The sequence below is a fragment of the Hipposideros armiger genome, unplaced genomic scaffold, assembly GCF_001890085.2.
Source record: "Hipposideros armiger isolate ML-2016 unplaced genomic scaffold, ASM189008v1 scaffold_2, whole genome shotgun sequence".
NCBI classification, from domain to species: Eukaryota; Metazoa; Chordata; class Mammalia; order Chiroptera; family Hipposideridae; genus Hipposideros; species Hipposideros armiger.
Window position 1 is genome coordinate 7,372,626 of NW_017731352.1, and position 19,946 is coordinate 7,392,571.

Genomic DNA, 19,946 nt, shown 5'->3' on the forward strand with positions numbered 1-19,946 from the left:
CACAAACCAGTCAGTCACGCACGCTGCTGTTTAACAACCCCTGTCAGAGAATCCCTCTTTATCTCCAGTTTAAATCTCACACAGGGCACTTTGAGCCCCAATTTCTTCTTGTCCTTTGCATCAACCCTTCACATACCTGAAGGTCATTATTAAGGGATCTCTCCAGTTTCTTTTCTCTGGGTGCATCAATCCCAATTCCTTCTACCTCTTCTTATAAGTATGTAAATCTACCTTTCTAACTTTTCATTATCTCCGTGACTTTCCACTGAATTTTGGTATCCCCAAGGATTAACTGGAGTTACAGGTAGTCATTCATTTTACCCTCAGGACCCTTTTTGCACTCTTAAAAATTGAGGACCCCAAAGAGCTTTTGTTTATATGTGTTATATCTATCAGCATTTGCTATATCAGCAAATAAGACAGAGACATCTTTAAGACCGCAGTACGCACAAGTACGCAGTCCATTAGCCATCAGAGCGTGATGTCATCACACGTTATGTGGCCTCTGGAAAACTTCACTGGATGCTCATGAGAGAATGAGAGTGAGAAAACAAATAGCGTTATTATTATTATCATCATTATCATCATTATTATTAAAGTAGTACAGTTGCTGCAGACCTCCTAGAGTTTCGGGGTTCCCCATGGTTGGACCATACTCTGAGATCCTCTGCTTCATAAGCACCCTGGCCCTATTCTCAGTCACCTGGATGTACAGGCGGTTAGCAAGTCGTCTAGTTTGGTCTGGTCTAAAAGTGGCCAGATTAAACCATGTTAGGTTACCAGGTGAATTAAAGCCTTTATCTGTCAAAGCACCCATGCATTTCACCTCAGAAAAATAAGGCAAATGGATTTCGAGAAGAATAAGTTGACTCTTGTTGATATTTTTATGGGAAAACGTGGAAGTGTCAGAACAGAATGGCAGAAGTTACTGTTGACTGTGCCTTAATAGCAAAGATAGATCCTCTAATACATTATCCTCTTAACCACACACAAAACCATTCTGTTTTATTTACTATTGATCTGGACACAAATAAGTTGTTTGCTGTAAAACAGCAGAGCTCTTCAAATCCCTTGCTTACCACTGTTTTTACAACTGAAGTCAGCCCTGTCTACTGGATGCCACTAGGTCTGCCTATCAATTTTAAAGGCTCCGAGGTGATGGTGGGACGTGGGGAAGGGGGCGGGTTTGTGAAAGCCCCTTTTGCAAGTTCAGTCCCTGAGCTAAGCCAGATGCTGAAATGACTCTCTTTACCTTTACCCACTCTTCCCCAATTTTATATTATTTTCTTCTGTACCTAAGAAACTGCTCTTTTTTCTCCCCTCAACAACCTCAAATTTAAAACTGTTAGCTTGTCTTGTTTAACATATTTATAAGGCATTATAGGCTTATCAATCAAGCAACAAGTATTTATTATCTACTCTATATTCAAAACCCAGCTAGACATCACAGGTACGTACCACAGAGACATAAGTCTTATTTTTTATCTCTAGAGACGTAGAGTCTAGTTGAGACAAAATAAACCTCACATAAAACAACAGCCCACTGTAAATGACAGAAGAGAATTAAGCTCTAAACTGCACAGTATGGACTATTATAGGAGTTGTCAGAGAGAGTCTCTCTGTTACGATGTAAAACTCACCACAGAAATTAAAAATGGAAATATTTCAGTTGTGGCATAGGTGAATTTTGAGTTAGACCTTGAAATGTATTTCTTCTGAAAACTTGCAGGGGCCATTCTTACAAGCAGGCCTGGTACTGGTGTTTGTGGGACCTGGAGCTAGAGGACAAGTACCGCCCACCTCCTACCCGACCTCAGCGTGATGCCTGTCCCCATCTCCTCCCACCCCTGGCTCCATCCCGGACACGTAAACCCTCCCATGCATGAATGGGAAACCCCAGCGTGCGATGCAGACTCAGACCACAACCACACCCCAACAAAACAGCGACCTCTGGCACCCTGGGAGGCTAGCAATGAGCACACCAGAAGCCTGGTTAGCCCTGGGAAAGAAGATGAAAGAGGTGCTGAGGAAGAGGCTCGCCTGTGCAGGCCCTGGATGCAGGCTCAGTCCCTCTGGACAGGAAATTCCAGGTTGCTGGGCGCTGAGACATATCTGAAGGGGGATAGTATAGAACAAGCCCAGGTGGACATTCCATTGACTACTCAGAATCCTCTCCTTGAAGGGAGGGAAACACTTGGACTGGACCAAAGCACGGTCTCTAATGTGTAGGACCCAAGACAGGGGCCCAGATGCCTAGGTCTAAGGAAGTACTTTAAAGTAGAGGAATTCCAATATAAAAGTCTGTCAAAATAAATATTCCTCATATTAAGCGTCTCTTAATAGTCCTTCAACTTAAGTCACCCATTTTCTTCTCTTATTAAAGGAAATTTGTGCTTTGATTAGATTTTCAAAGTAAGACGATCATAAATTTTATTTTATTTTACTTCAATTTACTTTTTAGTATTTAGACATGTAAAATTTTATGTGTTTTTTTCCTGAGAATTTTAAGATATATTTTAATTTGAGAGAAACATTCAGACATGCAAAAGTAAAACTTTCAAGTCAACTAATATTTTCTATGCACAGTAAAACTGAATGAAAGATTTCTTTTACAACGTGAATTCTAAATTTTCATTCTATTTTTTAGAGTTAATCACTCCCAAAATCAACTATTGGGTTGTCGGAAAATTCATGACGCATTTTTGCAACAAAAACCAGAAAAATACGTCATGACTTTTCCGACACCCCAATATTATGTTGTATTTAATATTTATATCATCAGACTTTGAGTTCTCAATAGGAGTCAGACTTTTAATCTAGCTATATTTCTTTGAAAACATCTTTTCACCTATAATTTCCCTTGAGGCATTCTGGCTCTACTCTCCCCCTTCCCTTCATCATTTTGAATTAGTGAGATTTTCCTTTCCCTGGTGAAAAACCAAAAAGGACTATTCTTAGTCTACAGACATGGAATTTGGAAGAAAAGATGTATTTGAAAAAAAAATGACAGGATTTTTTTTTCTTGAGTGCTGTCTTATGGCTCATCACAGCATGGCCAGATTCACAATAGTTGGAAAGCAATTTAATTTATTACTACAACTTCTCATGAAGGTACCATAGGGAGAGTACAGTCATAACATAGGGCAAAATTTATTCAAAAGCCCATTTTCTACTGGAAAATAGGCAAATGACTTGAACAGATATTTCAACAAAGAGGATATCTGGATGGCAAATAATATATGAAAAGTTGTTTGACACCATTAGCCAATAGAGAAAAGCAGATTAAAACTACAAGGACATATACTACTACACATTTATTGAAATGGCTAAAGTAAAAATACCGATAATACCAAATTCTGGTATGGATGCAGAAAAATTAGATATTTCATACATTGCTGGTAGGAATGTAAGATAGCAAAGTCACTCTGGAAAAGAGTTTGGCAGCTTTTTATGCCATTAAACATACACTTAATCATAAGACACATCAGTTGTAGTTCTGCATATTTTTCTTCAAGAAATGAAAATGTGTTTGTACACAAACCTGTACATAAATGTTCAAAGCTATTTTATTTATAATAGCCAAGAATTAGAAATGACCCAGCGGTCCTTCCGTGAGTGAATGGATAAACAAACAGCAGTACATCCATACAATGGAAAGCTACTCAACAATATAAAGGAGTAAACCACTGATAACATACAACAGCTTAGATGAATCTCAAGAAAATTATACTGACAGGAAAACCAATCTCAAAGAGTCACGTACTGTCTGATTCTATGTATATGACATTCTTGAAGTGACAAAAGTATAATGGTGGAGAATAGAACAGGTTGGGGTTGGAGGGAAGGTATGGTGATTAAGGAGTAACTTGAGGGAGATTCTCTGTGGTGCTAGAACAGTTCTATATCTCAATGGTGGTGGCTGACAAAGCTGTAAAATCTATTGTCAAAAAGAACAGGCAGCCAACACTGACCTGTGCAGAGCCTTTCCCAAAGGGCAGCCAATTACTAGATTACTTGCATTTTTATCGCTCATCTGCTTTGCACAGTGTATTCAGTGCTCTTTGATTCTCAGGGCAGTGTCAGCACTCCTCATTTACTCAAAAAGATAACCACCGCCTGGGTGATTATTATAAAGGGCAGACGGAGAATTTCCTGGCTTCTAGAGTTTGCGGCTGTTGCTTTTCTCACCATCCTGCCTCTCAACAAGACCCCAGCCATGGAACTTGGGGAGAAAATTAGCCCTGCTCAGAAGAGCCAACTTTGGGTAGTGAAGATAATGACCCTGAGACTCCTAGACTTGGCTCTTCTGACTGGACCTCCCTCATATTGTGACCAGAGGTTGTCAAACACTTAGAGGGAACTCATGGGTTGGATTTTTTTATCTTCTCAACATGAACTATATTCTTACTGCTTTTGCATTTACAAAACTTGTGACTCCTTCCTCAAGGGTAAGGACATAAAGTCTTGCCAGACTGTAAGTCACATTATATTTTATCTTAAGAGCATCAATTCATGTGGTATAATTCCTCCACTTTTGCTGCATCTACCCTAAATTCCAAACAAAACACTATCAACAGAGCTGGGTGGCCTCCAATAAAGGGTGCTTTCTCTTTGTCTATTTAAAGTGCCCTTGTTATTTAAAAAAAATAAAAATTACATTCTATTAATAACAGATGCCTAGTATCTCACTTCTGTAATATACTGTCATTAACAATGCAAATGTGAAATAAAAATCTCATTATTTACCAGGGTAGACATGAACAGGTGATTATGTACTTAGAGGTATAAAACGCATAATGAAAAGGCTCAGTGATAACTGTTCCAAAAGACCTTTCATTCCTGGGCCACAGAGTTTTAAAAGTTAAATATAAAGACTGCCTGTACTTCTACTTTTCTCTAGCCCTGTGCATAAGATTTCTTCTCAGTCCATCCAAGCTCAGTTTGAATAATTTAAATTTTATAGCATCTTGTTTAAACTTAAGGCCAACTGTGAAAAAAAATGTTAGAAAGCCTATACAAATGATACATTTCTGTTTTTCTGAAATACTCATATAACTCATGAAAATTAGACAGACCAATTTTATTAGCCATTTTTTAAAATTCTATTTGAAAAGGAAAGCACTCTTGGATGGAAAGCTTGTATATCAAATTTCAGACCTAAGTAAACTTTTATAGCTGAGCTGTAAAAATAGTCATTTATAATGCAAACACTGCCAAATTTTTAACTATGATCCTGCCAGTGGGCAACTATAATAATCCAACAATAATCATCATCATTATGACAAATCACCCAAAAGAGAGGCTGCTGCCCTCTCCCAGTGGGCGAACACTTCCCTCCAATAAGGGTGTGTTCCAGCAGAGACCCTAACAACACTCAGCCAGCTACCCTCCCTTCCCAGCACTGGCAAACTTCGGGAATAATTAGTCAGGCAGACGACCCTGCCTGCATCCAATATCCTTTTTGCATTCAAGATGACATAAAAATGCATTTTACCAAAGGTTGCTCCCTAACTGAATTACCTCCCTCTCTGTCCCATAACACCATAAAATTTAACCCTGAAATAAGAAGCCCAGGACACTTTTTTAATGTTAGCAAATGTTCTGTTTAAAGGAAGAGAATCTCTCAGACCCAACTTAACTCAAACCAGAACTGAATCCACGGCTGGCAATGCTGGGTTTCAGGTTAACCTTGAATGGGCTCCAGTGCAAGCCCATCTTAAAGGGCCAGCATCTCAGGTCAGGCCAGCATCTCAGGCTGGCCCAGACAGATCCACCTGACTCTCGCCTCTTAGTACCTCAGCCAAATTATTAGCTTTATTAAGGAAGGGGTGGAGTGGAAACAGACCTCTCTGGGGGACAGGCAGCCCAGGGACAAAAACCATGAAAGGTCTTGAGATACCCACATTTCTCTCCCTGTGCCACCAGCCTGGAATCACTACCATGGTAAAGCATGCCAGATTCAGGCAAGTGGGAGGCATTGGGGCATTCTTGTCGAGTTCATTGCTGTTACAATCATGAATTAGAGACTGTTTTAAAGAAATGCCTGTCTCTACTAACAAGAATGTATAGACACTGAAATCTGCTGTCGTATAGCCATGCTAATGAAAATTTTTGTGAATAAGAAATAATACTGTGATTAATGCAGCCATTGTTTTATGTTATTAGAGTAAGTTTAAAAATTTTTGAAAGTAAACTTTTTCCTTTTTTAAATGACTGAAAGAATTTTTGAGCTAGTAAATGTTCTTTAAGGGGTTTATTTCTGACATTTAAAAAAATTTCTCAATTGTTGGAATGTCAATTCATGACATTTCCCTTCTTGATATCATCAGTTAAACAGAATAAAAATAACTATTCGCTTATATTTATTATTGGGAAATAGTTATTCCTTATTCTCACGTTGTCAGATGAAGACATTTTCTCAATTAGAGTTGCTTCCTTAGCGTCTGTCTATCTCTTTCCCAGATTGGTGAGTTGGAGAGAAGGAACTAAGCAGGAAAAGCCAGCGCTAGCTGGTTCTTTCTTGAGGAGCTACATACTTTGCCAAGCATGCCTGCTCTGGATTCTCGGGCTCTGGGGGACATCCACAGCCGGGGCTCCCCTCCTCCGTGACCCAATGAGTAGCCCTCCAGTACGAGGTAAGATGTAGTCTGTGAAGATGTTGTGGGAAAAAATTCAGGTGTGAGCCAGAAAATAAACTGAAAAGTAGTTGACTGAATAAAGATCTACTCCATTGGCAGAGCAGAGAGTGATTTGAGGTGTGGCAGTAATTTTTATTTGGTAGGTATTTTACCTGGAAATGAAGGGGAGGAATAATCTGTTAGTTCCAGGAAATGGGTGGGCTTTTCTGAGAATCGGGGAAACACCCCTTTTTTTGTCTTTACATAGTCTTTTCCGGGAGGTGTCATGGCACTTGTGGGTATGTCATTTAACATGGAGATGTATTACAATGACCGACCATATAATGTGGCTGGAGGTTACTTGGAGGTGAATCACGTTGCCATGTTGGCTTTGGCTGGTTCTGGCTGGTTTCCTTGACTCATCTTGATTTACTGGTCCTTTGTCTTCCACTGGCTGTTAATGGTTTTTCTTGGAGCCCTGCCCCTGCCCTATCTCAGCATCATTCTCAGAGCTGATACTTGGATTTCCATCTGTGTGGCTTCTATATTTCTCTTTCAATTGGGGCTAAACTGGAACAGGAATAAAAAAGGGAGACTCATTTTTTACCTCTTCCAACCATAACACATATCAAGTGTTACATAAGCTTTGAATGGAGGGAAAGCTCACTGTGTGTCCATTTCCCAGGTAGGATACCTTTAAAGAAAGGTTTTAGGATATGTGAGATGCTGCTTCCTATACAACAAGAAATACATCAAAATCCTATGGCAATTTACAAACCCAGGCATTTTGTAGCCTGGAGAAATGTGGAGGAGAGCTATCAGGTTCCCGCTCTAAATCAATGTGATAAAATCTTTGTAGACTTTATAGAAATAAAGGTTCCATAGAAGACCTGGGGTCTGGTCCTGCCCCACGCACCACTCACATCTTCTATGGCCCACCAAGCACCTTCCTACCACATCTTGCTAACCCAGGCCCCAGGCTCGTCAGCAGCTATTTTTCTGAGGATGTAATCTTTTTTCCACAGATGACTGAGGTGTAAAGATTTGGTTAAAAATTTTTTTAAAGATAGGTGGTATTCCATCCTCAGCCATTTTCAGAAGTAACTAAAAACACAGGTGTTCTTGAACCTCCATGTAATGCAAAATGTTTAATTACCACTCCTAGGCTGATAAGCTCTTAGCTGGCAAACATGCACAGAGAAACAAACAATGCTGCTCATTTGAAAATCAAGTGAGTGAAACTCAAATTTTAGAAGAAACCACAAAATAAGACAAAATTTGCCCTCACTGACAGCAAGGTGTGTTCAAACTTTAGTCAACAAAATATAACCAATGTTATAAAATGGAGTGTTTTCAAAGACCATAAAAATTGTTGAACTTGAATAATACTTGACACAGAGAAATAATGAAACAGAGGAAAAAGGTAAGCCCTGGAAATAATCAGTGTGGTACAAAGAAATGACAGTCTGTAGATCTGCTTTAATTTTGCCAGGGTAGATATTTCTTTCTTTTATTATTATTTTTTTCAGTTACAGTTGATATTCAATATTATATATATATATATATATATATATATATATATATATATATATATGTATGCATACAGCATAGCATTTAGACATTTATATAATTTATGCAGTGATCCCCTCTATTAGACTAGTACCCACCTGGCACCTACATAGTCATTACAATATTATTGACTATATTCCATATGCTGTACTTTACTTCCCCATGACTGTTTTGTAACTACCGATTTATACTTCTTAATCCCTTCACCCACTTTTTCCACCCTGTCCCTAACCCTTCTCTTCAGACTCTGGCAGCCATCATTTTGTTTAGGCAGATATTTCTTAAAGAGCTTCTCTGAGGGCTTCTTGACCTCAAGTTTTCTCTCTGAGTATTTTAGAATCTTAGCCTTGCTGACATGCAATTTGGGACTCAGAAGTCTTCTAAAAACTAGCATTCATTTCAGTCCCCCCATCGAAAGGGGAGCCCCAGAGCTGAAGGAGGCAGTAGCAGTGCAGAAACTCGGTTAGTGAGATGGCCATGCCATGTCTTGAGTAGTGGCTTGTCTCAGAAGAGCCTCTGGACGGGACTCACGACAGGATTTGTGGGGCCCAGTGCAAAATAAATATGCGGGGCCCCTTTTTCAAAAATCAAGATTTTCAGGATGGTGACAACAGCACATTATTCAAGTATGGGTCTCCTTTGACTGCTCAGGTCACAGCCGTTGAAGCCCTAGCCTCTGGAGCCTTTGGTGGGATGGGCCACTGTATGGACTGGAGAGGATCCCTTCCTTTTTCTTTTGCAAAGATCCCAAAGCACTTTACATTCACAACTACCTCTCAGCTGTTCCTTTCAACACTCTTGGCAGCCATCCATCTAGAAGGCAAGCATTGTCTTTAGGCTCTCACAGGTGGGTAAACTGAAACACAGAGATTAAGTAATTTCCCCAGTGCAAGACCCTTCATCTACAGATGGGGAAGCCCTGTGTGGGTGTCACAATTCTCAGTTGCCACCAAGGCTGCCTGCAACTCTATCCTGCTATTTAGTAAACCCTGGCACTTACTAATAACACATAAATAAACACTCCCAGTGCCAGTTCGTCTCTGCTTCATCTTTGGCACCGACTTTTAACTAGAAACCACATCATCACATGGTGATTATATCAAAGGAAAACCTGGATACAGGGTTGTGACTTCCCTTTACACAATGGGATACACTAGTGACCCTTTTAAATATTCTTTGTTGTGACTTGGACTTGGCATTATCACTGATAATAATAAAAACACCCTTTCTAAGAGCTAGGTATGTTCTGCCAGAGCCTGGTCTAGGGGTTATCATGGTTATCATGGCTGTAATTTCTCTTTTCTTGAGATACTTCTATTTCTCCAACTTGATTTTTCTTCCCTTTTCTACACACACACACACACACACACACACACACACACACACACACACACACACAAAGCAAGATGCGAAGCAGAACACATAATTCGGTGTTTAGCCAGTGGTTTTGACCCCTTTGCCCCAGTTGTTAATAAACACGTTTAAACTACCTACACACCTTGAATGAAGAATGAGGAAAGCGGTAAGGTAGGAGGAGCAAGCCATTCTAACCTGGTTTGCTTTGAATCCCCCCTTTCCATGGCAATAGTGCAGTTTTCCTGATTCAAAAGCAAATAGGAAGCCTTCTGTGCATTCAGCGGTGTGAGGTTTAGTTCCATGAATGCACAAGTGTAAACCAGAGACTGTCATGGAGCAGAAACACCCACCCTTCCTCTCCTGCAGCCGTTTCCACAGATGTGTGTTTTAAAGTGCATCACTGGTCATCACTGAAGATTAATGGTGGGAACATGAGGGTTTCTGAAATTATTCTCTTTATTTTTGTGTGTTTGAAATTTTACATAGTAAAAGTTAAATTAAGAAAAAAAATTAAGCTGACAAAACAAAGTTCATCAATGCTATTTTTGATTCCCGGATAGAAGTATTTTATCAAAACAACAGAAGAAAACATCATGACAAGATAAAGCCTATAGTTGCTCTGGTAGCTCGGAACTGCTGCATCTCTTTTTTTAATTTCCTCATAAGCGAGCAGCATGCCATCATGGATGTAGATAACCGACCTTTCCCCACCCATCACACGGAACAGGATTGGCAAGATAAGAAGAATTTCACTTAAGTTTATCCATCATAGACAAGCAGTGCTGTATGACCATCATCCAGGTTCATGACTAAATAAAATGAAAAATTGGCAGAAGGGAGGAGAAGAAAACTAATACCGTGTTGAGCTCCACTGCTTCCAAGCCCTAAGTGAGGTTCCTGACCATGTACCTTCTTATATATGTTACATGGCCAGGGATAGGCGTGTGTCTCACGGGGAGCTGGAAGGCTGGGCATGAGCCATTTGTCCCATCTCACAATCATGAAAGCCTCCAATTTTGACTTTTGATCTTACCGTAAGTGAAGATAATGCTTATCTTAAACATTGGTCATTGTATTTATGTGTGTTTCACAATTATTAATTTGTTCAATGTAAATATTTAAAGTATACCATAGTTTTTAATCCACATTTTGGCCACGCTTGCTTTTTAATATACCAAAAGTCTCCAAAGAAAAACAAAGAAACAAACAAACCCAACAAGAAAGGAAGTGGCCTGGGCTTCTCTCAGTCTCTGAGAGGCCCTGCTCACAGAAAATGAGCTGATTTGCTCTGTAAATAGAGGTCACTAATATTTTCTTTAGCTCATATTTATTGGGGTGACAATGGTTAGTAAAATTACATAGGTTTCAGGTGTACAATTCTGTAATACATCATCTATATATCACATTTTGTGTTTGCTACCCAGAGTCAGTTCTCCTTCCTTCATCATATATTTGACCCTATTTACCCTCTGCTACCCACCTACCCCCCACCCTTACCCACACTCCCCCCTTACCCTCTGGTAACCACTAAACTTTTGTTTGTGTCTGTGAGTTTTTGTTTCTTTATTTTTCTGTCTTGTTCCTTCGTTGCTTTCAGTTTTATATCCTACATATCAGTGAAGTCATATGGTTCTCGACTTTTCTGACTTATTTCACTTAGCATAACAACATTTTCTTCTTTTCGTTTCTACTGCCTCCTCCTGCGATTTGTCATGTTTTCCTAGAGCTGCAGGACTTGTTCAAAATAAGTAACAGGAAAATATATGAAGTGACCGGTGAAGACCATGTTATAGTTAAAAAATAGAGAGAGAGAAAGAAAGAAAGAAAGAAAACCTATTTGGGGAAAACTGAGTAATGCCAGGAAAAATAATTTTCAAAATTCCAGAGAAGAGCAAATGAGACCTTAATAGCGTTAATATTTCCCAAATGTGACCAAAAGGAGAGTTTGAGAAGGACGATGCCTCCATACTGAGCTTAAACGTGTTGCATGACGTGCTTGTTTATTAGTTACCCTACGGCCTGTCCTTCACATAGTGCTCACGTGGTGACAGCTCGTGTCTTCTGTGGACCTGCCTCCACGTCTTTCCTTTTCCCATAGAATGCTTCATCTGCATACAAAGTCTCTTCTCCTCCATCCAAAGGCGTGAGCTGTAAAAATCAGTGGTCATGCCAAAGGCACGCCCAAACCAAGCCCTCAGCTTCTGCTACTCCCAGTCTAGGCCCCGAGAAGCAGACCCAAATTTTGAAATTCAGCACCTGACTTGGGCTTCTTGGGTTTTACCTGTAATTATAACATGATAAACTTTTATAGAGAGCAACTCAAGAACCCATATAACATGTTCCTATATTTTAATTGATTAAAAAAAGGAAAACTGAAATTCAGTTTGTTTGCAATAAAGCAGGACATATATATGAATTGGCCTCAAACCCCCTGACATCTTGACCAGAATGTAAGTCCAGGAAGAGCTTGAATAATTGACACTGAGTTTTAAAAAAAATAATAATGAAAATCACCCTCCTTCACTGCTGAGTTTGGTCCTCATTATAGATTAGTAGTTTAGTGAGTTGATGTGGAAATGTTCCTTATTATCACAGTTTTATTGCCTACCTCAGTACATCTGTTCCAAAATTCATATAGAAATGGCCAGACATTTCAATAAACCAGTATGTCTTGGAATTTTCATATAGTTCCCAACGCACTAAAATCTGGATGGAAAGCTGGTACTTTGAAATTTACAATCGCACAGACTGAGCAACATCTGGAGAGCTTTGCTCTATTGCTTTCCTTGTTCCTTTAGATTTAGACTCAAGTTATGATTTGCGGGAAAGGCCAAAAGGCTTGTGTGTGGCAGGTGTGAGTTCAGGCTGACAAAAACCTAATACTATGTTCAATTCACTTTGATACAGCGTTTTACAAAGCACATGGAACACTGCTTCTGCCCTTTAGCAAAGAGTTTAACCATCAAGGAAGTGGACGGAGCAAGGGGAAGGAATTTTCTTTTTGGCCGGACAGAAAGACCTGGGAAAAACACATATTTGTTACTCAAACTAGGGTCTTTGAATTAATTACCTCTCATCACATCCCTTGATATTCTATACAAGGGGTGTGTGTGTGTGTGTGTGTGTGTGTGTGTGTGTGTGTGTNTGTGTGTGTGTGTGTGTGTGTGTGTGTGTGTGTGTACACAAGACCAATTTCTTCCATAAGGAGAAAAACAACATCTAGAATTTCCAACTAAAGGACCCCCTTTGCAATTTGATCAGGTTCCACACTGAATCTTTAGAATTTCTTTCTTAGCCGTTCATATTAATGAGATACAAAGAAAGAAGGGAAGAGAGAAAGGACAAATAGGAGAAGGAAAAAAGCAGACTTGAAATGATGTGTATGGGCAAGTGTAATTGTAACTAAACTAAATACTTACTGATGGCAACTTCACAGTTCTTCCGATTCTTTGTCACACTCACTGTAAAAGCTGCAGAAGCCTCATCCCTCATGAAGCATGACTAAAAGTCATACTGGAGTAGCTTTACATTGGTGCTGCGTTTTAGGTTGGAGGTAGGTAAAGTGCTATTTTGCGAGAATAGGTTAGATCAATCTGAATTTTCGACCTGACCTTCCCCTCACCCCTAATAACTTCCTGGTTCCTTGGTCACAGAGTGATTTATGAGCAAGAACAAAGAATGATGTGTCTATCCCAGCAGCAAGGGGAACTAGAAAACTTATTAAGAGGGGGGGAAAAAGGCAGAAAAAAAGAAAGGCGAAGAAGCCAAAGAGAAAATACCAGTTTCAAAATGAAGTACCTTAGTTTCTAGGCTGCTGTAATTACCTAGTCACTGAAGAAATAAAACGTGGAAATCCATTTCATAAAAAAAAAAATCAATGTTTTAAATAATGTGAAGAGCTCTCATAATTTTAAATCTCACTACAATGTCTGTGTGCAGAACCCTGATCACCTTTAAAGAGGAGGGCTCCAATAATTTTAAATTGTTCTTCCCTGAGAAGGCTCCAACCCTCCATTCTCTTCCAAATGGAAGCAATCTTGAAATCATTTGAAATAATTTTAAATAGTTCTTCCCCCACGCCTTGTCACTTTATGTCCCTTCTTTGTCTTTTCTCAACTTTTCAGACAGTGGCGTGCCCAGCTTTAAATGGAAAAAAAATTCTTAAATTTATAATTGCAAATTAACCCGCAATAACAAGTGACTCTCTTGTTCCTTTTTCTGAAATAAGTTAACAACGTTTTCTCAGATTAATAGTGATAAAAGTATAGGGCTTTACTTAGGAAGCCCTCCTAAGAATGTTTTTATTTAGCGCTTGCAAAAAAAAAAATAATGTAAAATTAATGAATAAGGATTTTATTATTTCTAATCTACAGTTCCGTAAAGAATACAATTTTATATTGAATTCTAGTCTCATTTACAAAGACTTATAATTAAAATGCCTCAATCTTTTTCAAATTAGAAAAGCAAATTGTTACATATCCTAAGTAGGTGCTTTTCTGTTTAATGACAGTCGCTCACATGATTTATGACACACATTATTTTATATCAAAGTACAATGAAATAGGCATTACCAAAGGTAATCTCCGTAATGTCTGGAAAGGGATCAGAAACCTCAGTGCAACAATGAACACAGTATTTAAAATGCAAAACCCAAAGACATTATTATGGTTTTGATTTCTTATGGCATAGCTTCGCCCGATAAGTTATATTACCAGTGCAGCACAAAGGGTGTTTGCGTCTGAATGCTGCTAAGATAACAGACGGGAAAAATGAAATATAAAGTCAATTTTCATGCAGAAATTGTTATCAAAGGGATGATAAAGTAAAACTGTATAATCACAAGAAAAAACAATTGATGATGAACAATCTGAATAGACGAAGTTGACTATGTCTGATTCCGGCTTTTAAACTCTTGTCCTATTAAAATATGTAATAAAGTGTTAAGACAATGTATAAACAAGTGCAAGTAGAACACTATGTTGATTATTATTTAGACACTGCCTTCCAAGTTCTCTCTTTGCAAATGGAATCGAGCAGCCACTTAAGTGTGCTCGTCATGCATCGAGATGAGTTTTCATCAAGCTCAGACTTCTAACTTAAATGAAAAAGAAATAATTGTGAGTTTTCAAACTCACAGTTGTTCCAATGTAGAAAGGAATCAGCAGGCACCAAGGGAAGAGGAAACACACATGCGCATGCACGTGCACGCACACACAATTCTTTTACATGCATAAGTGAAAAGTCATAATGTCGGAGAGAATCTGACCCCCTAAATTTTGTCTTTCTGGAATAAGATGTAAATAACGCCCAAGTATGCCCTACGTTGAAGGATTGATTACCCATTAGAGTGAAGGCCTTTCCCCACTAGAGTGTTGTTGATCATGCAGGTTGCGAGCAGAAAGGTGGGCTCTTTCTAATTCTTTTAAAGACATTTTGCTTGGGGGCCTCAGAAATTAATCGGAGAACAGCAGGGAAGGGGTTTGCTATTTAATGCTCTTGGTTGTAATTTTTTAATTAGCCATTAGGAAGATGAAGGCAGGTTCAGACAGGGAGGAAAAGAAAGACTTGGAAGAAATATGGCTTTTCTGCAAAAAGCCGGTAGAGATTACAGGAAAGACCTGGGTCTCCACACAGGTTCCCATCACAGAAGGAACTCGCAGGCCACTTCCTCATGTCCCTTGGGCAAAACTAAACCTACTTGTTTGAAAGCTTGGGGTTTAACTGGATTTCCTAAAAGAGGTCATATCTCAGGCTCAGGTTCGTACAGCTGAAAAAAAGGAAAATGACTGGAAAAAATAGACAAAAATGCCTGGAGCACAGATGTGGCTGATCTCAGGGGCTTAGAGCCTCTGGGTGCATAACACACACCTCCATACTTTCGGGAAGATTAAAGGGAAGAGGGGACACTGTACTTTGTGTATCAAGACGCTGTGGCCTGTTCCTTGTTTTCTAATGACAACACCAGTAAGATAGTGGAGAAAAGCAGAAGTAAAACACAAAAGACTCTGGAAGGTCGAGGGCATATGCCTTTGTAAGTATTGAATTGGGTCAAACTAACTCAAAGACAGACCTGCTGGAAACCCTGAATACAGACATACTTCTGGAAGACAGAGCAGAGAAACTGTATACTTTGCACAGAATTCAAGTCTTAAGGTGGTTTTAAGTAATAAGAAATATGGCAAAAAATATTGAAATGATATTAACAGAGGAAACTTGAGTATTTTTAGTACTTGGAATAACTGAAACTGTGAATCCTCTTGTTTTCATTATTCATATCTGCTCCTTCTCTATTTCCCATGTCAATAGCGACACCATTCATTTAGTGATTCGTTCAATCTCTCAAGAGTCACCTTCACCTTCTCTATCTAATCAGACAGTAGGTCTTGTCTAGTAAACTCCAACATGCATCTCATGTCCGTCCTACTCTCCCCACCTCCACTGCCCATAGTCAGCCCTTCATTGTCTCTTTCCTGGACAATTGCTTTCACTTTCCAGATGGTCCCTCTGCCTCCACCCATCTCCCACCACCCCTCAATCCAATATGTATATCTGATCCTATTACCCAGTAGATCTGGGGTGAGACCCATGGAATATGCATTTTATCTTTTTAACTGCTTGTTATGAAAATTTCTAAACATACTCAAAGGCGGAAAATACAAGAAATCAATTCATGTATGCATATACCCGCCTCCCAACTTCAACAACCATCAACATTTCCCTGTACCCACAGCCATTTTTTTTTTTTTCAAAATACCCACTCTCCCCTTTTTTTCCGTTGGAGTATTTTAAGACAAATCCCAGACATTATGTCATTCTATCCCTACATACTTAAGTATACATCTCAGAATAGAACAATTAAGGACTTTTAAATTTTGTTTTTTGTTTTGCATAACTACAAATATAATGATAGTTTTTTAACATAATAAATACTCAGTCAATATTTACATTTCCTTAATTATATAAAAATAATTTGTTTGTGTTTGGCTTGGAATAAAAGTACATTTAAAACTCTTTCCAAGTTTTCAGAAGACCATCCAAGTATGAGTTCCAATGACCAATAAAATAAAGTTGAACTCCCCAACAAGGAACCAAGGGCCCTGTATGATCTAGAACCTACTCTCCCTCTAATCTCTTTTCTTATGACTTATCGGCCCAGTTTGCTCCCTGCCCTTCAGCCACTGTCACCACCTTTCAATTCCCCCGAGGTTTCAGTGCGCTTTCTCACCTCTGAGCCTTTGCTCCACTGTCCTCTCTGCCTGCAACATCCTTCCCTCTTAACTCAAAATATTTCCTTTGTGAAGTCTTTTCTGTCCCCCGACCCCAAGAGAGTTGAATAGACCTTATACGCTACTCAATGTTCATCTTCAGATAGTATGGCCATTCTCACATTGGTTAGCTGTCCCAAGCAAATGTCAGTTTTGGATAGACTGTCCCCTAAAGTGGCTGAAGATCAGAAACTTTCAATATAAAGTGGGCAATTTATAAATGAGTGATTGTGATTTGATTGTGACCTAGAAAGCTAGCCTTGGAATGTAGTAACTTTTAGTTAGGATGACCATGTAATGTATTACCCAATGGGACTGTTAAAAAGAAGGGGCACTATTAATAATGAGTCAGAATATAAATGCCTGGGAGATTGTCCCAGGCAAACAGGGTCCTATGGTCAGCCTTTTCTTTTAGATGTATGCTTTCAGAGGACGAGTTGATTCTTGGTAACTGGGGCACCTCCCCTCTCAAGGCTTAGCCACCTTCAGCAAAAATCAGGATGACACCCAACTGGCTCCATAGAGAAGGGTCCCAATGCCCATCTCTCCAGGACAACCTGGGCCAACAAGATATGGTGCCAAGTCTGATGTACCTACCAACATCCACTACATTCTTCCCCCAGAATGGACAAGAAGAATTCAGTGTCCTGGGCCCTGATGGATGTTAGAATCATTCCATCCACCATCCTCTGGAACAATCAAAAACTGTAAAGTTTAACTAAAGTTTAACTCCTCTCTTTTGGTAAGGATCTTACTCTTTCTTCCCACTGCCTGTCTAGGGGATATGAAATGGCAATCAGTCTTTGTCTCTGGGTCAAGGCCTAATTGAAAAAGAATAAGATTCTAGATCCACCTCTGGAAGCAGGACATGAGTCTGTAATCATGTTGCTAGCATGCTGAGCTGCCCTGTTGCTGTAGTTCCCATCCCTCAGCGTAATCCTGGCCCCTCCTCTGCCTCCTCAGCCTCCTTACAGCAAGAGTTCAGGGCCAGGTCTGTGATGGTTGGACTACAGTTAGCAACATGAAGATAGAGAGTATGCAGGCCTCCATTGATGAAATGCTCCAGGTAGCCTAAGTCCAGGTTTCCTTCTGAGGTATGCCAGAACCTTACTGAGATCCTTTTGGTTATTCAGAAATCTGTTAGTATCATCTCAGTCCTTCTCTATCGGCTCTAAGTCAAAAACAAAAAGGTAAGGGGAGTAGTTTAGTTCTCTGATAGAGGATGAATACGTTTTACAGTATTACTGCAAAATGGATTCCAGTGGTCTTGAATTTGATTTGAAGCCTGCTAGCTGATGTGGCATCTAAGTAAAAGTAAACAAAATTAAGTGTGTGTGTGTGTGTGTGTGTGTGTGTGTGTGAACTCAAAAATAATGTATTGCTTTTACTCACATAATTTTGGCCTCCTGCTTGGGAAATATTTTACTAATAAATAGAAAGGAAAGGGCATCTGAAGGCTTTGTCTAAACTAAAGAATTTGGTCCTTTTATTTTTGACAAACAAGGTCATGTCACGCCTCCTTCCATGCTCTGGTCAGTCATTCAGAGCACGTGCCACTGGGAGAGTCAACCAAAGCCAGCTTTCTGTGGGTGGGAAGAGAGGAAATGGGAAATATGGAAAGGAAAAAAATATGCCTACTGCCCCTCAGAGTCAGTTTGGGAATGTACGTATTGGCATACATAAATTCTACAATAGCGCTTGAACCCACTCACGCTTCCCAGGAAACCCTGGGTTGCTGTCCCTCTGGATTCATAATCTTCTAATATGGGGGTCAGGGAACAATGGCGTGAGGGCCAAATCTGATCCACCACCTGTTTTTGTATGGTCCCCAAGCTAAGAGTGGTTTTTGCATTTTTAAATGGTTGAAAAGAATATCAAAAGGTTATTTCATGACAGGTGAAAAGTATATGAAATTTAAATGTCAGGGTTTATAAATAAAGTTTTATCAAGACACAACCATGCTCATTTATGTCCATATTGCCTCCGGTGACTTTTCCATTACCATGGAAGACTTGAGCAATTGCCACCGTATAGTCCACAAAGACAGAAATATTTACTGACTGACTCCTTAGAGAAAAAGTTTTGTGACTCATGTTCTAATGCAACCGGGCCACGGGCCCTGCCCTGCTTACCAGGAAAGGCAAGGTGTGGGTTGTCATACACAGGAACATCCTCAGATTGTTTTTCCCAGAGCTCACAAATGTTAAATCCTTTAGCTCTTCCTGCTCCGCTGCATGGTTCTGGAAATGTAATAATCCACATCTTATTCTAACATAACATTAAAGTGCCTTTGTTTTAAGAACTGTATATTTTATGGAATTTGAATAGTATTAGTGTCATATACATACTAGATTCCAATATAACAATATGAAAAGTGCACAAGTAATTTTACTTTTGTATCACATTAATACTGTGCTGCCTGATGGCAATATTAAAACTAGTGTGACAAAACGATGCCAGTGTAAGATGTAAAGCTGCTCATATCACCACAAGTTATTAATGCCTTGGAATGGACTCCAAAGAGCTGTGTGATTAAATTTTCTCAATCTTTTCGAGCCTCAGTTGGAACTCCACTGACAAAAGAGGATAAATTACCCTGGCAAATGTTTGTGCCAGGCTATAACAAGTTTGGCCTTCTAGTTGTGGCTCTAGGGCTTTTCAGAGATGCCAGAGGCATTCCAGGAAAAGAAAATGTTTGACTAAATAAGGGGACCTGCCTTGGTCTTGGTTTGGGCAACAATTAACTGCTTTATTTCTGAAACCTTAAACTCTGCTGTCCCACACACTGACAATGAACTCCTGTCCTGTTTGTCACCACTCTTCTCATAATTCCTGTTTGTTGACCACCCACCTCAAAGTTTCCAATCCAAATCCCTCTCTCTTTCCTCCTAAACTCACATCTCTCTCCTAAGTCACTTCTCTTCCTTTGAAGCTTAAATTAGTCCATCTTTCCTTCACCATCACTTCCTTGTCTTCTTGCTTTTCCATCCTCCAGGCTTTTGCTTTCTCTCCTCTCCACATCTGGGGCATGGACTACTGCTGGAGAAATCATCCATCATGTGGATTGGTGCCACACTATCCATCAGCAGTCTTCAAACTCACCTGGGCTCTTAAACGACCCTCCAATTCTGTGATCTCC